Genomic DNA, 22,569 nt, shown 5'->3' on the forward strand with positions numbered 1-22,569 from the left:
AAGATATTGATGAAGGTCACAGTGTGGAGTTTTAAAACTGTGGCATCAATATTTATCATCCAAAATCTTTTCTAATTTCCAATATGAGCCAAAGAACAAGCAAGGCACTACTAAAAGACAAGCCATTCCTAACAATTTATGTCATTGGACACCGTGAACCCAACCAACTGGTCTTACTGTCCCTTGAATAAGAAATCAGCCTGTGCACTTTTCCCTTTGTTTAGGGTTCTTTTCCTTTAGAATTCCCATTGAAGGCTTCCTTATTTTCTCCTGGTTTCTGTTCAAATTTCATTTTATCCCTGAAGCCTTCTTTATCCATTATAAGAATGCCCCCATCCATATCATCTCTGGCATTTCCTATCTCCTTATTCTGTTTCATTTTTCTCCAAGGGGAAAAAAAAAAAAAAAAACCTTTTACTTATGTGCTTGTTTTCCTCTGTCTTCCTCTAATAGTAAAAGACAGAATATATGTAGAATGTATTTTACACACACACACACACACGTGTGTGTGTGTGTGTATATATAAGAGAGAGAATATGGCAGACAAAAATAGAATGGTGGCTCCATGAGCAGAGACTTTGTTCTGTTCTCTGTTGTATCAGTGGCACCTTGAAGAATGACTGATACATAATTAGGTACTTAATATGTATTTGTTGAAAGAGTCAACTAGGTTATCAATTAACAAGTCAAATTAGAGCTGTCTTTCAGGGAATCAATTGGAACTGAGGAAGAAAATTTAGCAATTATAGATGTTATGCTTTGAGACTCTCTACCAGATCCCCAGACTTGTAGTGAGAAGCAAAAACCATTTTATATGTTTTGATTGACTTATGAAGCATTTTTAATTTTGTCAAATATTTAATAAAATCAGAGAATTTCATATAAAAGTAAAGATTTCTGGATATTTCTGAATATCAGAATCTCACTCTTTCATTTCCAAATGGGAGAGCTATCTGGAGCCACATGGTGGCTTGTTCATTTACACCAGTGGAGACCACCACAACTTACTGACTTTCTACTGTTTCTTTTCTCTTCTTCTAATTATGTTATTTGCCTGACTGCTGAAAGCATTTAAAGTTTCAATTTTTTTCCCTAAGTATTTGAGTGCTTTGCCTAACCACTTAAGGAAATTAATGGCTAATTATAGAAAAAGTGGATCATTATCACTAGAGTTATTAATGGCCATCAACACACCTTTAAGATACAACTCTCACAAAATAAATAGCACTCAAGTAGAGGGTACTGATCTGAGCCAGGCGGTGGACTGGGCTTCTCTGGCAGTATCAATGTAAGTGAAATGGAGGCAGCCAGGCACTACTTAACACTTTTTCAGCTCCTCTGTGCCATCTCCATCTCCCTTAATTTAGCCCCTCTTTATATTTCAGATGTCCAACTGTAAACTCTGAATATAGTTAGCACAGAGCTCTTGAAATGCTAACCAACAGTCTTTGAATATTCCTGTGACTTGTGTAGCACATTGAAAAGGAATATTACATAGGTCAAAATGACATAGAGTAAGTAGGGAGTAAGGAAAATATCCAGCTTATTAATTTGGTTAAGTTAAATGCTCTGCCTTGAATACCAAACCTATAAAATAATAGCTATAACTTATTGAGAGCTCAGTATATACTATTTTATATACTATTTTACACATATAAGAACTCAGTGAAAGTTGGTTAACTAGGTAAAGACTTATGGCTAGAAAATGAAAACTAGGATTTAAACCCAGATATTCTAGGACTAGAGTCTGGGTTTTGAACCATCCACACTGGAGCATAACTCATTAATATATGTTGCTGCTGGTTTTGTTGTTCAGTCTCTAAGTCCTGCCACACTCTTTGTGATCCCAAGGACTTCAGCATACCAGGCTTCTGTGTCCTTCACTATCTCCTGGAGTTTGCTCAAACTCATGTCCATTAAGTCGGTAATGCTATCCAATGATCTCATCCATTCTCTCCCCTTTGTCATTCCTTCCAATGAATACTCAGTGTAGATTTCCTTTAGGATTGTCTGGTTTGATCTCCACACAGTCCAAGAGACTCTCAAGAGACTTCTCCAGCACCATAGTTCAAAAGCATCAATTCTTTGGCCCTCAGTCTTCTTTATGGTAAAATTCTTACATCTGTACTTGAAAACTGGAAAAACCATAGCTTGGACTAAATGGATATTTGTCAGCAAAGTGATGTCTCTGGTTTTTAATATGCTGTCTAGGTTTGTCATAGCTTTTCTTCCAAGAAGCAAGTGTCTTTCAATTTCATGGCTGCAGTCCATCACTCTAAATCCAGTGATTTTGGAGCCCAAAAAAATTAAATCTGTCACTGTTTCCATTCTTTCCCCATCTATCTGCCATGAAGTCATGGGATTGGATGCCATGATCTTTGTTTTTTGAATGTTGAGTTTTAAGCCAGCTTTTTCACCCTCCTCTTTGACCTTCATCAAGAGGCTCTTCAGTTCCTCTTCACTTTCTGCCTTTAGGGTGGTGTCATCTGCATATCTGAGGTTATTGATATTTCTCATGGCAATCTTGATTCCAGCTTGTGCTTTACCCAGCCTGACATTTTGCATGATGTACTCTGAATATAAGCTAAATAAGTAGGGTGACAATATACAGTCTTGATGTACCCCTTTCCCAATTTTTAACCAGTCCATTGTTTTATGTCTGGTCCTAACTGTTGCTTCTTGACCTGCATACAGGTTTCTTAGGAGGGAGGTAAGATGGTCTGTATTCCCATCCCTTTGAGAATTTTCCATAGTCTGTTGTGATCCACACAGTCAAAGGCTTTGGCATAATCAGTGAAGCAGAAGTGGATGTTTTTTCTGGAATTCTCTTGCTTTTTCTCTGATCCATTAGATGTTAGCAATTTGATCTCTGATTCTTCTGCCTTGTCTAAATTCAGTTTGTATATATGCAAGTTCTCACATACTGTTGAAGCCTAGCTTGAAGGATTTGGAGCGTTACATTGCTAGCATGTGAAATGAGTGTAATTGTGCGGTTGTTTGAACGTTCTTTGGCATTGCACTTCCTTGGGCTTCCCTCGTGGCTCAGCTGGTAAAGGATCTGCCTGCAATGCAGGAGATCTGGGTTTGATCCCTGGTTTGGGATGATCCCCTGGAGAAGGGAAAGGCTACCTGCTCCAGTATTCTGGCCTAGAGAATTCCATGGACTATATAGTCCATGGGGTCGCAAAGAGTCAGACACAACTGAATGATTTTCACTTTCTTTTTCTTCCCTTGGAGTTGTAATAAATACTTTTCCATTCCTGTGGCCATTGCTGAGTTTTCCAAAACTGTTAGCATAATAAGTGCAGCACTTTCACAGCATCATCTTTTAGGATTTGAAATAGCTCAGCTGCAATTACATTACCTCCACTAGCTTTGTTTTCAGTAATGCTTCCTAAAGCCCACTTGACTTCACACTCCAGGATGTCTGGCTCTAGGTGAGTGATCACACCATTACAGTTATCTGGGTATTAAGACTTTTTTGTACAGTTCTTCTGTGGATTCTTGAGCACCTCTTCTTAGTATTCTCTGCTTCTGTTACGTGTATACCATTTCTGTCCTTTATCTTGCCCATGTTTTCATGAAATAGTCCTTTGATATTTCTAATTTTCTTGAGAGATCTCAAGTGTTTCACATGATACTAAATGCATATCTAAGATTGATATTTCTCCCAGGATTCTCAATTTCAACTTTTCATTTATCCAGCCTGTCATTTCACATGATGTACTCTACATAGAATTTAAATAAGCAGTATGACAAAATTAATGTATGTACAGTTGTTTAAAATTTTTAATGTGTATTTTAAAAATGAACTATGTTTTATTCTCTTAGAAATGGACTTTGAAAGATTGTTAGGAGGCTCGAGCAGGGGATCATGGTGACTCCTATAAGCTCATTGGACGAATGAGTTCCCGTCTATGAGGAAGGTCATTCTCTTTGTGCCCACAGGCTGGGGAGGGACTTACATGGAGTAGTGAGGGATGTAGGGCACACATATTTACCCTGGTAGATTAGACAAATCAACATGGTGACAGATGTAAAGTTCTTAGCAAAGCTCCTAACACCCAAGCTGTCTATATAAGTTAGTCATATAACCTAGAAGGATGAAGTCATTGTGGCTTTCTTCACCATTTTTCCCCCTTTTCAGTTTTTTTTCAATATTGTCTCCTCTATTCCATTCACAACATCCCCAAAATAATGTTCTTGTTAGAATTCAAGACTCCTCCATTGGCATTTCCTAATCCAATTGTTGAACCTGAATCTCTCTCCATCTGCTTCTAGCTCATGTAACTGGGTTTCTATTTCATTTTGGTCTGCTTTCTAAATTCCTCATCCAACAACCTGTCTAATACCCCAGCAACACCTGCATCCCTGAATTGATTTTGCCAGATCCTTCCCAATTTCTGGAATCCTGCCCCCAGTACTTTGTGTTCCATTTGGTAAATGAAATTCTGTAACAGATCCAAACTCTGTTCTATGATAAAATATGAAAGCCCAGAACACTATTAATGAAGCTAATACAAAAACTCAGGGGTCCTACCTCCAAGCTGTTCTGAGTCAGTGGTTAAAACAATCTAAAATAATAAATCTAACTTTCCTCCTCATATGCATGCATATGACAAATGAGTATAACAGAATACTATTGGTTTTAGAAATTCTTCTTCAAAAGAATATCAGACAACAGAACATACAGATGCTGCATAAGAGAACATTCTTTGAATTATTTTATCATCTCTAAACTATGCCATTTTATGTTTGTACTTGATTTTTCTCACACAAAACTAAATTTACAGAAACCACGAGCTTGTAGGGGCTTCCTTAGTGGCTTAGATGGTAAAGCATCTGATTGTAATGCAGGAGACCTGGGTTTGATCTCAGGAATATTCCTGGGTCAGAATATACCCTAAAGAAGAAAATATCAACCCACTCCAGTATTCTTGCCTGCAGAATTCCATGGACAGTCCATGGGGTTGCAGAGTCAGACACAATTGAGTGACTAAACAACAACAACAAGTTTATAGCTGTTTAAAGTACCTCTAGAAGAAACCAGCAAACCATTTTCTCCATTAATCACTTACCTGTGAAACCAACAGTCAGTTCTAAGTTCCACTGGCTTTAAGTCAGCTTGAGGAGTGAGTTGTCACAAAAGACTCCTTGGTGTGTGTTATTATGTCAAATCATAGCCAGATCCCAGTTGATGATCTATACAATTTAGGGGAACTCCATAATCTGGAAATATAACTTTCACCCTGTGGGGACTTAAACAATAAAATCCCAGAATGTCTTCAAGAAGGCACTTTTTTTTTTTTTTCAGTTGTTTTTCATTTATTTTTTAATTGAAATACAGTTGATGTGCCATATGCTATAGTATAAAATAGTGATTCGCAATTTTTAAAAGTTATACTCCATTTATAGTTATTATAAAATATAGTCTACATTTTCTATATTGTACAATGTATCCTTATAGCTTATTTTCTTTTTTTTTCTTTTTTTTTAAATTTTTTAATTTTTTTATTTTTTAAATTTTATTTTATTTTTAAACTTTACATAACTGTATTAGTTTTGCCAAATATCAAAATGAATCCGCCACAGGTATACATGTGTTCCCCATCCTGAACCCTCCTCCCTCCTCCCTCCCCATTCCATCCCTCTGGGTCGTCCCAGTGCACCAGCCCCAAGCATCCAGTATCATGCATCGAACCTGGACTGGCAACTCATTTCATACATGACATTTTACATGTTTCAATGCCATTCTCCCAAATCTTCCCGCCCTCTCCCTCTCCCACAGAGTCCATAAGACTGTTCTATACATCAGTGTCTCTTTTGCTGTCTCGTACACAGGGTTATTGTTACCATCTTTCTAAATCCCATATATATGCGTTAGTATACTGTATTGGTGTTTTTCTTTCTGGCTTATCCACTAACAATCCAACCAGGATGTAAGGAGTATTTTGAAACTGGACACAAGAAGGAATGGGCAAAACATGGAGTTAGTACAATAGTGGGTTATGGGTGGAGAAAAAAATCAGTGAAATCCAGAGTGTTTGTTCAAATTTTGGGATGTTGAATACAATTCCAACATGAACATTTGACAGAGGAAGAAGACTAAGGATTTTATAAAACAGATCAAGGAATATTAGTCAAAGCTCAATTTTGTCCCAGGAAGAGTTTCCTGTTTTAATTCTTAGAGGTTATGGGCCAATATCAGAAGGATACAGAGGCTGCAAGGCTAGGGTAACAGTTTAATAGCATTTGATTAAACAATTGGCATTAAGTAAGTAGTGATGTGGAGAAGGCAGTGGCACCCCACTCCAGTAGTCTTGCCTGGAAAATCCCATAGACAGAGGAGCCTGGTAGGCTGCAGTCCATGGGGTCACGAAGAGTCGGACATGACTGAGCGACTTCACTTTCACTTTTCACTTTCATGCATTGGAGAAGGAAATGGCAACCCGCTCCAGTGTTCTTGCCTGGAGAATCCCAGGGACAGGGGAGGCTGGTGGGCTGCCGTCTATGGGGTTGCACAGAGTCAGACACGACTGAAACAACTCAGCAGCAGCAAGTAGTGATGCATTAGTTGTAGCCTAGGCGTTTTCAAGTTCATAGTGGAGAAGGTATAGTACTGGGACCAGTCACAATCTACAAATAATATTTCTGAAAGTTTCATAGCATAGTTCAGTTCAGTTCAGTCACTCAGTCGTGTCCGACTCTGTGACGCCATGAAATGCAGCATGCCAGGCCTCCCTATCCATCACCATCTCCCGGAGTCCACTCAAACTCAAGTCCATCGAGTCGGTGATGCCATCCTGCCACCTCATCCTCTGTCATCCCCTTTTCCTCCTGCCCCCAATCCCTCCCAGCATCAGAGTCTTTTCCAGTGAGTCAACCCTTCGCATGAGGTAGCCAAAGTACTGGAGTTTCAGCTTTAGCATTATTCCTTCCAAAGAACACCCAGGACTGATTTCCTTTAGAATGGACTGGTTGGATCTCCTTACAGTCCAAGGGACTCTCAGGAGTCTTCTCCAACAGCACAGTTCAAAAGGATCAATTCTTCGGTGCTCAGCTTTCTTCACAGTCCAACTCTCACATCCATACATGACCACAGGAAAAACCATAGCCTTGAGTGGACAGACCTTTGTTGACAAAGTAATGTCTCTGCTTTGCAATATGCTATCTAGGTTGGTCATAACTTTCTTTCCAAGGAGTAAGTATTTTTTAATTTCATGGCTGCAATCACCATCTGCAGTGATTTTGGAGCCCAAAAAAATAAAGTCTGACACTGTTTCCACTGTTTCCCCATCTATTTCTCATGAAGTGATGGGACCAGATGCCACGACCTTAGTTTTCTGAATGTTGAGCTTTAAGCCACCTTTTTCACTCTCCTCTTTCACTTTCATCAAGAGGCTTTTTAGTTCATCTTCATTTTCTGCCATAAGGGTGATTTCATCTGCATATCTGAGGTTATTGATATTTCTCCTGGTAATCTTGATTCCAGTTTGTGCTTCTTCCAGCCCAGCATTTCTCATGAAGTACTCTGCATATAAGTTAAATAAGCAGGGTGACAATATACAGCCTTAACGTATTCCTTTTCCTATTTGGAACCAGTCTGTTGTTCCATGTCCAGTTCTAACTGTTGCTTCCTGACCTCATATAGGTTTCTCAAAAGGCAGGTCAGGCAGTCTGGTATCCCCATTTCTTTCAGAATTTTCCACAGTTATTGTGATCCACACAGTCAAAGTCTTTGGCATAGTCAATAAAGCAGAAGTAGATGTTTTTCTGGAAATCTCTTGCTTTTTCCATGATCCAGTGGATATTGGCAATTTGATCTCTGGTTCCTCTGCCTTTTCTAAAACCAGCTTGAACATCTGAAAGTTCACAGTTTGCGTATTGCTAAAGCCTGGCTTGGAGAATTTTGAGCATGACTTTACTAGCATGTGAGATGAGTGCAATTGTGTGGGAGTTTGAGCATTCTTTGGCATTGCCTTTCTGTGGGATTGGAATGAAAACTGACCTTTTCCAGTCCTATGGCCACTGCTGAGTTTTCCAAATTTGCTGGCATATTGAGTGCAGCACTTTCACAGCATCATCTCTCAGGATTTGAAGTAGCTCAACTGGAATTCTATCACCTCCACTATCTTTGTTCTTATGATGCTTTCTAAGGCCCACTTGATTTCACATTCTAGGATGTCTGGCTCTAGGTGAGTGATCACACTATCATCATTATCTTGGTCATGAAGATCTTTTTTGTACAGCTCTTCTGTGTATTCTTGCCACCTCTTCTTAATATCTTCTGCTTCTGTTAGGTCCATACTATTTCTGTCCTTTATCGAGGCCATCTTTGCATGAAATGTTCCCTTGGTATCTCTAATTTTCTTGAAGAGATCTCTAGTCTTTCCCATTCTGTTGTTTTCCTCTATTTCTTTGCATTGATTGCTGAGGAAGGCTTTCTTATCTCTTCTTGCTAGTCTTTGGAACTCTGCATTCAGATGCTTATATCTTTCCTTTTCTCCTTTGCTTTTCACTTCTCTTCTTTTCACAGCTATTTGTAAGGCCTCCCTGGACAGCCATTTTGCTTTTTTGTATTCCTTTTCCATAAGGATATTTTTTAAATCTGAAGACAGTTTTTTGTTTTTCTTTCAACTTTTCAGTCCTGTTTCTAAAAGAGAATGTGGTTACAGTAGGAGGTAAGGATTTCCAAATCAGGATTTCCTTGGAATTTTAACCAATAACAAAAGTTGAAGAAATTACATGCTTTGAAACTTACCTATGACAGTCATAGCAGTGGATCACTGAGAACTTTCATCAGATGAGAATCATAGAGAACAGACTTGTAGACACAGTGGTAAAGGAGAATGTGGGATGAATTGAGAGAGTGGTGTGGTAACATATATATGGTAACAGCATATGTAAAATAGCTAGTGGGAATTTGTGTGATGCAGGGAGCTCAAACCAGTGCTCTGTGAAAACATAGAGGGGTGGGACAGAGAGGGATGAGCGAGGGATGTTCAAGAAGGAGGGGGCATATGTGTACCTGTGGATGATTCATGTCGATGTATGGCAGAAACCAACACAATATTGTAAAGCAATTATCCTCCAATTAAAAATAAATAAATTTTTTTCTTTAACAATAGAGGATCTGTGAAGAAACTTGCTACCTGACAGTCTGCAGCTGCCACACTTTCAAGATCCAACAGAACATTTTCAATAAAGGCACCCTACCTGTGGCTGTGGGCTTCCCAAGTCATGAAGTGGTTAAAAAAAAAAAAAAAATCCTCCTGAAAATGCAGGAGACACAAGAGACTCAGATTCAGTCCCTGGATTGGGAAGATCTCCTGGAGTAGGAAGGGGCAACCTGACCCAGTATTTTTGCCTGTAGAATTCCATGGACAGAGGAAACTGGTGTGCTAGAGTCGTCCATGGGATGGCAACAAGTCAGAGACAACTGAGCATGCACACACCCTTGACTGCACCCAACCAATGACCATGCACAGTAGGGAAGCTAGAGGTGGGAAATCCCTGCAAAGAACAATTCTCTGATGGAAAACTTTGTTCTGGGCACTACTCTTAGCCTGACTGAGACTTTGCCTCCATACACATGCCTTCTTCGTTTCCTCTTTCCAATTTTAGGGTTAGATGCACTGTGATCAAAAGGCTCTGCTTTGACTGTCCCTGCTCCTGCATTGTACTCAGAAGTGTTTCCCACAATAAATGTCTTGAAATTTTAATTGTCTTGACATCTATTTTTTGGGATATCCAAACTTGCAGTTATTTTGTTTATAAAAATACAAAACATAGAGCTGAGGAAATGTGTTTAACTAATGGACACATCTCTGCTCCACATCAAAATTATTTCAGGGGTCATAGCACCACTGCACAGAGATAAACTAAGCAATGCACAGCAACCATGTTGACCCAATGAGGTCTATGAAAGCTTCCTGTCTTTCCTTAGGAGAAAGAAGACCCTGTAGCTCATACCCACACCAACTAGTACCTTATTGTAATAGCCTACCTTATCTACAGAGAGCTTCTGAAATGTTGTTGTTCAGTTGCTAAGTTGTCTCTGACTCTTTGTGACCCCAAGGACAGTGGCATGTCAGGCTCACTTGTCCTTCACTCATCTCCCAAAGTTTGCTCAAATTCATGTCCATTGAATCAATGATTCTAACCATCTCGTTCTCTACTACCCCCTTCTCCTTTTGCCTTCGATCTTTCCCATTATAAGGGTCTTTTCCAGTGAGTTGACTCTTCATATCAGGTGGCCAAATTATTAGCACTTATACAGTTATGTAAAGTCTAAAAATAAAATAAAATTTTAAAAATAAAATAAAATAAAATTCAAAAAAAAGAAAAAAAAATCAATCCTTCCAATGAATATTCAGGACTGATGTCCTTTAGAATTGGCTGGTTTGATCTCCCTGCAATCCAAGGGACTCTCATGAGTTCCCAGACTACCACTTGAAAGCATCAATTCTTCTGAAATGGAGAGCAAATTAATTTGGAACAAGTCAATGAAGACTGGCTATGTTTTTAGTCTTATCTTTTTTTTTTCTTTGTATTTACTAGTTAAACACAGGTACTGGAATATATTTATTGCTTTTTTTCATATACAAATGAATTAGTCATTGTTGTGGTATCATCAAGAAAGCCTTTATTAATTTTTGGAAGGCTAATTCCTTTTGTTCTTAGTACATACAATTCTTTCTCTCCTAGGATTCACTTAAATATAACTGGAAAATTTAAAAGGAAAGACATTCTACTTTCTGCATGAAGTTACAAATATATATAAATCCCCAAATCACATTATTTCTTGATACTTCAGTAAACAGTAAGACACTATCAAGAATACTTACAGAGTAAATAAAAAAACATATTAACAACATACATTGTGATGATTAGTAGGTATTATAGCAAATAAAGTGAGATTAGATGCTTACAGGAGAGATAAGAAAGTCTTCTTAAATGACCAGTGCAAAGAAATATAGAAAAACAATAGAATGGGAAAGACTAGAGATCTCTTCAAGAAAATTAGAGATACCAAGAATATTTCATGCAAAGATGAAATGATGCAAAGATGGGCTCAATAAAGGACAGAAATGGTATGGACCTAACAGAAGCAGAAAAGAGGTGGCAAATATACACAGAAGAACTGTACAAAAATATCTTAATGATCCAAATAAACACAATGGTGTAATCACTCATCTAGAGCCAGAAATCCTGGAATGCAAAGTCAAGTGGGCCTAAGGAAGCATCACTACGAACAAAGCTAATGGAGTAGATAGAATTCCAGTTCAGCTATTTCAAATCCTAAAAGATGATGCTGTGAAAGTGCTGCACTCAATATACCAGCAAATTTGGAAAACTCAGCAGCGGCCACAAGACTGGAAAATGTCAGTTTTCATTCCAATCCCAAAGAAAGGCAATACCAAAGAATGTTCAAACTACCATACAATTGCAGTCATCTCACATGCTAGCAAAGTAATGCTGAAAATTCTCCAAGCTAGGCTTCAACAGTATGTGAAGAAAAGCTATGACAAACCTAGACAACATATTGAAAAACAGAGATATTACTATCAAAGGTCCGTCTAGTTAAAGCTATAGTTTTTCCAGTAGTCATGTATGGTTGTGAGAGTTGGACTATACAGAAAGCTGAGCACCAAAGAATTAATGCTTTTGAATTGTTGTGTTGGAGAAGACTCTTGAGAGTCCCTTGGAATGCAAGATCAAACCAGTTGATCCTAAAGGAAATCAGTCCTGAATATTCATTGGAAGGTGTGATGCTGAAGCTGAAGCGCCAATGCTTTGGCCACCTGATGCTAAGAACTGACTCATTGGAAAAGACCCTAATGCTAGGAAAGATTGATGGTAGAAGGAGAAGGGGACGACAGTGGATGAGATGGTTGGATGGCATAACCGACTTGATGCACATGAGTTTGAGCAAGTTCCAGGAGACAATGATGTACTGGGAAGACTGTCATACTGTAGTCCATGGAGTCACAAAGAGTCAGACACAACTGAGTGACTAAACTGAACTGAGAGGCTTATCTGGCCATTTTGAGGAGATAAAGGGTTTTGTAAAGGAACTTTTATTTGGAATTGAGATTTAATTTCAGAACCAAGGGAAAGGTTCAAACAATAGGCTATAAACATATCCAAACATGGAATCTTATCAGACAACCTTTGTCATGTTTCCATAGATTCCAATTACCCTTTGACCCATTATTGCTGCTATTCTTAATGCTTCAACAGGAATGTATTTTTTCTTCAAATTTATTTTCAATTTTTTTACTATACCCTTCAATTCAGTTCACTTTATTGAGCACCAACCAGATGTGAAGTTTTATGGGCATAAAAAACCACCACAACGTGAACAAGAAGTAGTTTCTGACCTCTGGGATATGATATGATTTTTAACATGTCATGGAGTATACAGCTTCTATGGAAAAGCAAATATCCTACAACTAAAGGCAAAGGAAATATGTAGCTGCTCATATAAGCAAAGTGACAGTTAAATGTATTATGCAGACCAAGACACTTTTGAGAGTGAAAGAAAGAGCCATTAAACAAAGGGAATAAATTGAGACTGACCGGACAAACTAGGATTGTCCACCTGAAGCCAAATTCTTGGGAATGCATGTTTTCTATAAAGTATCATGTACACTATGTTCAGTATCTGACCCTAAGGTTGGCAGATTCACTTTAAAGTGTTAGAAGATCAGGCCCAGGTGTAGGTGCTTAACTAGTCTTCTCCTGAAAGTGCAGAGAAATGTTCAACTCATCTGCTTTGTTAATATCACTTTCATAGATCATCCAACACATGTAGCTGATACAGTGAGAGAATGAAAGGAAAACACCTGCGTGATTAGCTATTTTAGATATACACTCCCTGGTAAGCTTGCAAAAAAATAATAGTCAATTTATATATGGTTAATGTATATTTATCTATTATTTTCATTCTTTAAGAACAGAAGTAACAGGGGTTTCCCTGTGGCTCAATGGTAAAGAATCTGCCTGCCAATGCAGAAGACATGGGTTTGATCCCTGATCCAGGAAGATTCCACAAGCCATAGAGCGACTAAGCACATGTGCCACAACTATTAAGCCTGTGCTCTAGAGCCCTGGAGTCACAACTATTGAGCTCATGTGGGGAAACTACTGAAGCCTGAATGCCCCACAACAAAAGAAGCCACTGCAATGAGAAGCCCACACCTAGCCTCTGCTTGCCACAATTAGAGACAGCCCACACAGTGACAAAGACCCAGCACAGCCAAAAATAAAAAAGTAAATAAGAATACAGGTAATACATTTTTGACTGACCTAAACTCATCCCCAGTTGGGAAAGCCAGTGTCATGAATCTCCCCTCAGAGAACAAAGTTACCAACACGAAATAAAAAAAAAAAAAACATTTTGTGACAATTCCACTTAATTCTATCAGCCTTAGCCACATCCTTCAGTTTTTAAGCCATTTTCTATATGAATCTTCATATTCCATCCCAATTCAAACATGAGCTCACTTAGGTCTGTAGCATGACTCAGGGCTCACACAAAATCTACCCTCTACAAATAGTATTTTTGCTCGATGTGTGGATATTTAATTCCTTTCTTTTTTTCTCCAAATATATTTACTTACCATATTCTTCACAAATGCAATATTTTGCCCTTTTGTGTGTATGTATTCTTTTTCAAGTTTAAATAATGTTAAGGGTAATCCAATGTGTGTGAAACAAAGTGATGTTACCGTGTCTAGACAAAGATATAAGGGGTGGGGGCAGGGGGGGACTTCCCAGGGGGCTGCTGATTAATAACCCATGTGCCAATGCACGGAGAAGGCAATGGCACCCCACTCCAGTACTCTTGCTTGGAAAATCCCATGGATAGAGGAGCCTGTTAGGCTGCAATCCATGGGGTCGCTAAGAGTCGGACACGACTGAGCGACTTCACTTTCACTTCTCACTTTCATGCATTGGAGAAGGAAATGGCAGCCCACTCCAGTGTTCTTGCCTGGAGAATCCCAGGGACGGGGGAGCCTGGTGCCAATGCAGGAGCTGCAGTTTCAATCCCTGGGTCTGGAAGATTCCCTGGAGGTGGGTATGGCAACTGACTCCAGTATTCTTTTTTTTAATCTCAATTTATTTATTTTAATTGGAGGCTAATTACTTTACAATATTGTGTTGGTTTTGCCATACATCAACATGAATCCACCATGGGTGTACACATGTTCTCCATCCTGAACCCCCTCCCACCTCCCTCCCCGTACCATCCCTCTGGTGGATGAAACTGGAGTCTATTATACAGAGTGAAGCAAGCCAGAAAGAAAAACACCAATACAGTATACTAACACATATATATGGAATTTAGAAAGATGGTAATGACTCCTGTATTCTTGCCTGGAGAATTCCATGGAAAGAGGAGTTTGGGTGGCTACAGTCCATAGGGTTGCAAAGATTTGGACATGACTGAAGTGACTTACCGTGCATGTATAAGGAGTGGAGATGTATGGAACAAGACTTCAGGAAAAGAACAAACAAGACTGAATAGAAAAAAAAAAATGTTAATCATAGAATAACCTTTATAACAACTTCAGATTCCCAAGACTTCTCTGTAGCTCTCAGAACACTATGAGTTCAGTGCACATCCTGGGAAGTAATGACACAGGAAGGAAACTGCCTGACTGGTCTAAATGGCAGAACCTTGGTAGGGCTTGAGCTCTAATCTTACTCAAGAAGTGGTAGGTTTGCACATGGGGATTCAAATTGTATCCCTAAGCAACTGGGTGTGCAAACTGCCACATGTTTCAAAGTTATTTACAATAAAGAGAAAGTACACTTTGTTGTGTTGTTCAGTTGCTCAGTCATGTCCAATTCTTTGTGACCCCATGGACTGCAGCACACCAGACTTCCCTGTCCTTCACCATCTCCTGAAGTTTGCTCAAATTCATGTCCATGAGTCAATGATGTCATATAAGCATTTCATTCTCTGTTGCCCCCTTCTCCTCCTGCCCTCAATCTCCCAGCATTAGAGTATTTCCCAGTGAGTGGGCCCTTTGCATCAGCTGGCCAAGGTACTGGAGCTTCAGCTTTAGCATCAATCCTTTCAATGAATATTCAGGGTAGATTTCCTTTAGGGTTGACTAGTTTGATCCCACTGCTGTACAAAGGACTCAAGAGTCTTCTCCAGCACCACAATTCAAAAGCGTCAATTCTTTGGCACTCAGCCTTCTTTATGGTCCAACTCTCACATCGTACATGATTACTGTAGAAACCATAGCTTTGACTATACGGAACTTTGTCAGAAAAGTGATGTCTCTGATTTTTAATATGCTCTTTGCATAGCTTTTCTTCCAAGAAGAAAATGTTTTTGAATTTCATGGCTGCAGTCACCATACACAGTGATTTTGGAGTCCAAGAAAATAAAGTCTCTCATTTTTTCCACTTTTTCCCCAGCTATTTGCCATGAAGTTATGGGACCAGATGCCACGATCTCAGTTTTTTGATAGTTGAATTTTAAGCCAGCTTTTTCATTCTCCTCTTTCACCCTTTCACCCTTTTATTTAAAATAAAGAGAAAAGTATACCTACCACCTCATTAAAACAAACTAAAGAACACCACAAAGCATGGCAAAATATCTGCTAGCATAAATTTTGGCACTCTGTTAGGCAGGACATATAGCAGTCAAAGTTGCTAATTGACTATTCATGGACTATAGTAAAAAGAAAAAATCTACATAAGACCATTGCTCTCCATAAATTGAAGCATTGGTCTGCATTGCTCCATATTATTTCTCTGAACTAAGTCTGCATGAAATCAATTTTTACATTCAAAGGAACAAGAAGGGTTTTGTTTCACACGCTGAAAATTTACTTAACTCTTATGATTGGATGCCTTAATTACAAATGAATGTTCATGATGAACAGTATCCTAAGCTCCTTAATAGCACACGCACAGACTGTGTCAACTGTGTCATCCCTGGAAGTGTACATTTGGCTCTCCTTTCAAGAAATAATTTATTATTCAACTGCAAAATGAGCAGTTAGATGACAGCTTCTAGCTGTGAGTGCCTTTAGGATCCTCCTCAGCTTTTGAATTATGGCCATATCTTTCTGAGGCTGCACCCAGACAATGAGTCACAGAGTGGCATAATATATCTTGGTTTTATCTCTACATTGAGATGCTTCTAATGGGCAATCTCTTTTCTGGAGATCCTGGCTGAGTTGGTCAAGACTTTGTCAGATCTGTCATTTCTGCCCAGTCTTGCTTCCTCCTTTCTGTTATCTATCCCAGGCATAGATCTTCAATTAATCTCCCGCAGGATGAAATCCATCTCAATGTATGTTTTCTAATGAATTCATGTGTACATGCTCAATCGTGTCTGACTGACTGTGACCCCATAGACTATGGATCACCAGGCTCCTCTGTCCATGAGGTATTTCCATGAAAGAGTACTGAAATGGGTTAGTATTTCCTACTCCAGGGGATCTTCCCAACCCAGGGATCAAACCAGCATCTCTGGCATCTCCTGCTTGGCAGGCAGGGTTTTTTACCACTAGTACCACCTAGGAAGCCATATATTTTTCTCTTAGTCCTATCTAGACATGCAGACTATCTAAAACTGTCTCTGTGTCTTATACCTGGTGCCATTGGTACTTACTTGATAAATTATTTCAAGGTCTATCATGTAATTTTCTTCAACAGACATGCTTTCTGATCTTATCTCTAAAATGTTTAGGGCCATGGTTTCCACAGGGAGTTTTCCAAGATCTATAGTTCTTCTGTGGCAGGAAACTTAACATAAAGATGACAGTTGACATGCACTGTTAGGAGTTCACGCATCATGTTTTACAGTTGGCTTATGGACCTCATGCAATAAGAAATCATTCTCTAAAAGGAAACTTCAAATTTTGTATAATTTGCAGCACAGAGGAGAATTTGAAGATTCTTCACTTGAGGACTATGTCTGTAGGGTCTAAACTGCCTGGTGCATTAAGTATTTATTTAACATTCAATATGTCAGTCAACAGAGAAGGTGATGGCACCCCACTCCAGTACTCTTCCCTGGAAAATCCCACGGATGGAGGAGCCTGGTAGGCTGCAGTCCATGGGGTCGCAGAGTCGGACACAACTGAATGACTTCACTTTCACTTTTCACTTTCATGCACTGGAGAAGGAACTGGCAACCCACTCCAATGTTCTTGCCTGGAGAATCCCAGGGACGGTGGAGCCTGGTGGGCTGCCATCTATGGGGTCGCACAGAGTCGGGCACGACTGAAGCAACTTAGCAGCAGCAGCATATCAGTCAAAATTTTTCAGCAATTCCATATTGTACACGAAGAGGTAAATTTATTATTTGTCCACTATAATTTAGTTTATGCAGGCTTGTCAGCCAAAGTTTCTTGCCTGTCATGCCCTTTCTATACTTCTTCAGTCATGTCAGATTTCTCACTAGTCCCTTTCCCTTCTCTGGATTCCCCAAATTAGTTGTTTTCTGCTAGTATTTTCCTGGTGGTTTTACCATTGAATTTATCTATTTTAACAACAAGCAGAGAAGAAATAGGAAAGAATTGCACACTAGGCACCTCAGGGAAAAATAATTGTTTTATGAACGGAGTCATTACTATACATAAATGTACATGTGTTGTTACATCTTGCTTCATTGTGTTTCATTTTGCCTACAAGGAACTAAAATTACTTAGGAAAGAATTCCAGAAAATCAGTTTATGTTTTCTAACAGAACAAATGCTGGCTTAAAATTCAGCATTCAAAAAACTAAGATCATGGCATCTGGCTCTATCACTTCATGGCAAATAGATGGTGAAACAATGGAAACAGTGACAGACTTTATTTTATTGGGCTCCAAAGTCATGCAAATGGTGACTGCAGCCATGAAATTAAAAGACACTTCCTCCTTGGAAGAAAAGCCATGACCAACCTAGACAGCATATTTAAAAGCAGAGGCGTTACTTTGCTGATAAAGGTTCATATAGTCAAAGCTATGGTTTTTCCAGTAGTTCTGTATGGATGTGAGAGTTGGACCATAAAAAAGCTGAGCACCAAAGAATTGATGCTTTTGAACTGTGGTGTTGGAGAAGACTCTTGAGGATCCCTTGGACTTCGAGGAGATCAAAGCAGACAATCCTAAAGGAAATCAGTCCTGAATATTCATTGGAAAGACTGGTGCTGAAGCTGAAGCTCCAGTGCTTTGGCCTCTGATGCAAAGAACAGACTCATTGGAAAGACCCTGATGCTGAGAAAGATTGAGGGCAGGAGAAGGGGACAACAGAGGATGAGATGTCTGGATGGTATCAACTGACTCGATGGAATGAGTTTGAGTAGGCTCCGGGTATTGGTGATGGACAGGGGAGCCTGGCATGCTGCAGTCCATGGGGTAGCAAAGAGTAGGACACGAGTGAGAGACTGAACTCAACTGAACTGAACACAACAGAAGACAGTCCAGACAGAAGTTTAGGTATGCTTATAACTCTTAGTGCCATCATACATTCAAAAACAAGATAGTTTAAAGATAGATTCATCTCATTGTGTATTCTATGTCAAGAGGAATCTCTATAATTGGGATGTGGAGCTGAGTGAGAATGAGTTTATCATATCTTTTCCTAAATATATATTTTAGTAAGAAATTTAAAAAAGAAAAAGTGCCAGTACTGGATAGGGAAGGAAAGGGGCAAACAGAGAGTGGGGAGAAGAAGAAAGTTTGAAAAGAAACACAATGAAGGGATAAAAGGGGATTTCTAGTTGTGAAAATGGGTGGGAGAAAATGAGAGCAGAAGGAGATAAATGCAAACCCTGAAGACTATATGTTCCTTCCTAATGTTTATTTAGATATTCTTATGTTTTATTTTCAAAAGAACTGCAAAATTCATCAAGCAAGTTCCATTTCAAGCAACAGAGGACCAAGAAATACTCATAAGCCAAGAAAAATCAGAAAAGTTTAACAAGGGGAAAAAATGTTTGAAGATAGTAGGAATGTGTAGGATTAAGATCTAGAAGAATAGAGATATTAAATGAGTTAATCTTGGAATTTGGGATAATTTCATTCTGGATAATGGGCAACTATATATATTGCCTGAAAAATTCCATGGCAGAGGAGCCTGCAGGCCAAAATCCATGGCATCTGAAAGAGTTGGACATGATGAACAACTGAACACATGTTACAAGCTTGCTCTGCTAACTCCACAAACAGTCCAATGAATCCAAGAGAAGAGGTTTTGAGGCAAGGAACAGACTTTAATCTGGGAGCCACCTGACTGAGAAGATGGCAGACTGCTGCTGCTGCTAAGTCACTTCAGTCGTGTCCAACTCTGTGTGACCCCATAGACGGCAGCCACCAGGCTCCCCATCCCTGGGATTCTCCAGGAAAGAACACTGGAGTGGGTTGCCATTTCCTTCTCCAATGCATGAAAGTGAAAAGTGAAAGTGAAGGCGCTCAGTCGCGTTGGACTCCCAGCGATCCCACGGATTGCAGCCTACCAGGCTCCTCCATCCATGGGCCTCAGACTAGCGCCTCAAAATAACCATCTTATCAAGGCCTGGTTGCCAGGATCTTTTTTGGATCAGAGATGGGGGGTGGGGGGGAGGTGAAGAAGCAAAGAAAAAGATTATTCAGTCTTTGCAAATGTGCCCTAAAATGGCAAGCTTCAGGCAGTGGAATATGTTAATTTCACTTATTTACCATCTTCTCAGGTGGATGGCTCAGATTATCTTCCTGAGAAAGGCCATTATGTATATTTATAACAAAAAAGGGTTCAAGCCACAGAAGCAGATCCAAAGTGAATTTAAAATTAACCCTTTCCAGTTACACACACATATATTTTAAAAAGTGCAGAGTGAGAAACTAAAATGCTAATTTTCAATAGTCTCAGTATAGAGAAACTAATTTGTAGTTAAGGAGGGACTCTGATAAATATCTCATGGTTTCAGCTAGATTCAAATGTGCTATCTTCCAGGTCAAAGGGTAAAACAAAACATTTCTTACAATAATGAACACATTTTTTGTATAATTTTACTTGAAAGAAAGAGAAGATCTGCCCTACACTAACTGTCCACAAGAAACAATGTTTAATTCTCAGTAGAGGGTACACTCAAATAGCATTTTACTTACAACTTTTAAAAGAATATGTTAATGAAAGAATAACCAGACCTAAAAGAAGGAAATAAATAACCCAATGAAAAAGAAACAATATAATATAAGCAGATCAAGAGTATGAAATATTCTCTGAAAGTTAAATGCGCACTTATAATAAGACTCAGTCATTCCAGTCTTATAGATTAGCTTGCATTTTTCTAGAGTTTCATATAAATGGAATCACATAGTATGTTCTTTTCTTTTTAATCTGACTGCCTTTATTCAGCATAATTTTTTCCAGACTCATTCTTGCCACTGAGTATAGTTAACTTCTCTTTAAAGATAAGTTTAACATTCCACATTTGTTTATACATTTATGCAAGCACTAATGCAACATAATTGTTTATACATTAAATTGCTGATAAGACATTTCATTGTTTCCAGATTTGGGTATTACAAATAAAGCTGCTATGAATATTCATGGACAAATCTTCATAAAGCATAAGCTTTCATTCTCCTGGATAAATAGTTATAATATACAATAAGTCAAGAAAAGGACATTAACGTATACATATCCAAAAGAAAAAAAATCAAACAATCCTTATTTGTAATAGAATGATAGTCTACATAGATAAACCCAAAGAGTCTACATCAAACTCCTAGGAAAAAATAAGTAAGTTCAAAGAGTCTGTATATACCAAATCATCATTCAAAAATCTACTGTGTTTCTACATACTAGCACTGAACACTAGGAATAAAAATTAAAAATAAAATATACTTATAATCATTCCAAAAATTTAAGAAAAGACATTAGACAAGTATGCTGAAAATTACAAAATGCCTTATTACATACAGTATCTAGGCCTTCTGGTACTGTGTTGACTAGAAGTGATGAAGACAGATACTCTGCCCTTTTTGATTTTAGGATTATTTGTTTTTGTTCAGTCGCCAAGTTGTGTCTAACTCTTGGAAACCCCATAAACTGCAGCATGCCAGGCTTTCCTGTCCTTCACTATTTCCCAGAGTTTGCTCAAACTCATGTCCATTGAGTCAATGATGTCTTTCAACCATCTCATCCTCTGTCACCCTCTTCTCCCTTTGCCTTCAATCTTTTCCAGCATCAGAGTCTTTCTAATGAGTCAGCTGTTCCTTGGCCTAAGTATTGGATTATAGCATTCAGGTTTTCACCATTTAGTGTGATAATAGCTGTAGATTTTGTATAGATGTCATATATCATGTTGAGGATTTTCCCCTCTATTTCTAGTTTCTGACAGTTTTTATCATAAATAAGTGTTGAATTTTGCCAAATGATTTTTTTTTTTTTTTTTCTGCATCAATTGAAAAGACCATGGCGATTTTTTTGGCTTTATCTTATGAATACGATGCTTTGCATTGATTGACTTTTGACTGCTGACCAATGCCACAACTTTGAAATGAACCCCACTTGATCATGATGCATAATTCTTTCAATATCAACATTTTGCTTACTTACAAATGCTAATATTTTAATGATGACATTTGATAAAGTGAAAGTCACTCAGTCATGTCCAAATCTTTGTGGCCCCATGGACAGTCAATGAAATTCTCCAGGCCAGAATACTGGAGTGGGTAGCCTTTATAATGGGTAGATCTCCAGGGGATCTTTCTGACCCAGGAATTGAACCAGGGTCTCCTGCATTGAAGGCAGATTCTTTACCAACTGAGCTGTCAGGGAAGCCCTAACAGATGATAATATTTGCTTCCATTTTGCTGAGGATTTTTTGTCTATTTTTATCATTGATATTGGTCTGTTATACTGGCTTTTGCTTGTTTTTTATTCTGTATTTTTCAGGTTTTGCTCTCAGTATAGTACTGGCCTCATACAATAATTTGAGTGGTTTGAGAAGTGTTCTCTGTTCTGCTAATTTCTGGAAGGGATTATTTAGAATTGGTGTTAATTCTTCTTTAATATTAGGTAGAATTCTATGAAATCATCTGTGCCTGGAGATCTTTTTCCAGAGTTTTCATTTTAATGGATTAATTTTTTAATAGTTAACAGAAATATTTAAGTTATCTATTTCATATTGACTGAGACAGTTTTTTTCCTTTAGAGGAATTGGTCTATTTCATTAATGTTGTCTAATTTAAAAAAGTTATGATCGGTGCTTCCATTAAATCTAGACCTAGCCAGGGACTCCACAATAGTGAATTTCACTGTTTTGAATAATAAATTGAGAAATTCTTTTATTTCCTATTCAAAAATTTTCCCAAATTAAATATTTAATCTAATTTTATTTTTTAGTTCATTTATATTTATTATCAATATCTTTTTACATATGAACTAGGTGGCACTAGTGGTAAAGATTCTGCTTGCCAATGCAGGAGACACAAGGGATGTGGCTTCATTCCCTGGGTCAGGATGATCTGGAGTAGGAAATGGCAACTGCTCCAGTATTTTTGCCTGGAAAATTCCAAGGAGAGAGAAGCCTGATGGGTTACAGTGAGTACCTGGGGTCTCA

The sequence above is a fragment of the Bubalus bubalis genome, chromosome 12 (genome assembly GCF_019923935.1).
Source record: "Bubalus bubalis isolate 160015118507 breed Murrah chromosome 12, NDDB_SH_1, whole genome shotgun sequence".
In the NCBI taxonomy this organism is placed as follows: Eukaryota; Metazoa; Chordata; class Mammalia; order Artiodactyla; family Bovidae; genus Bubalus; species Bubalus bubalis.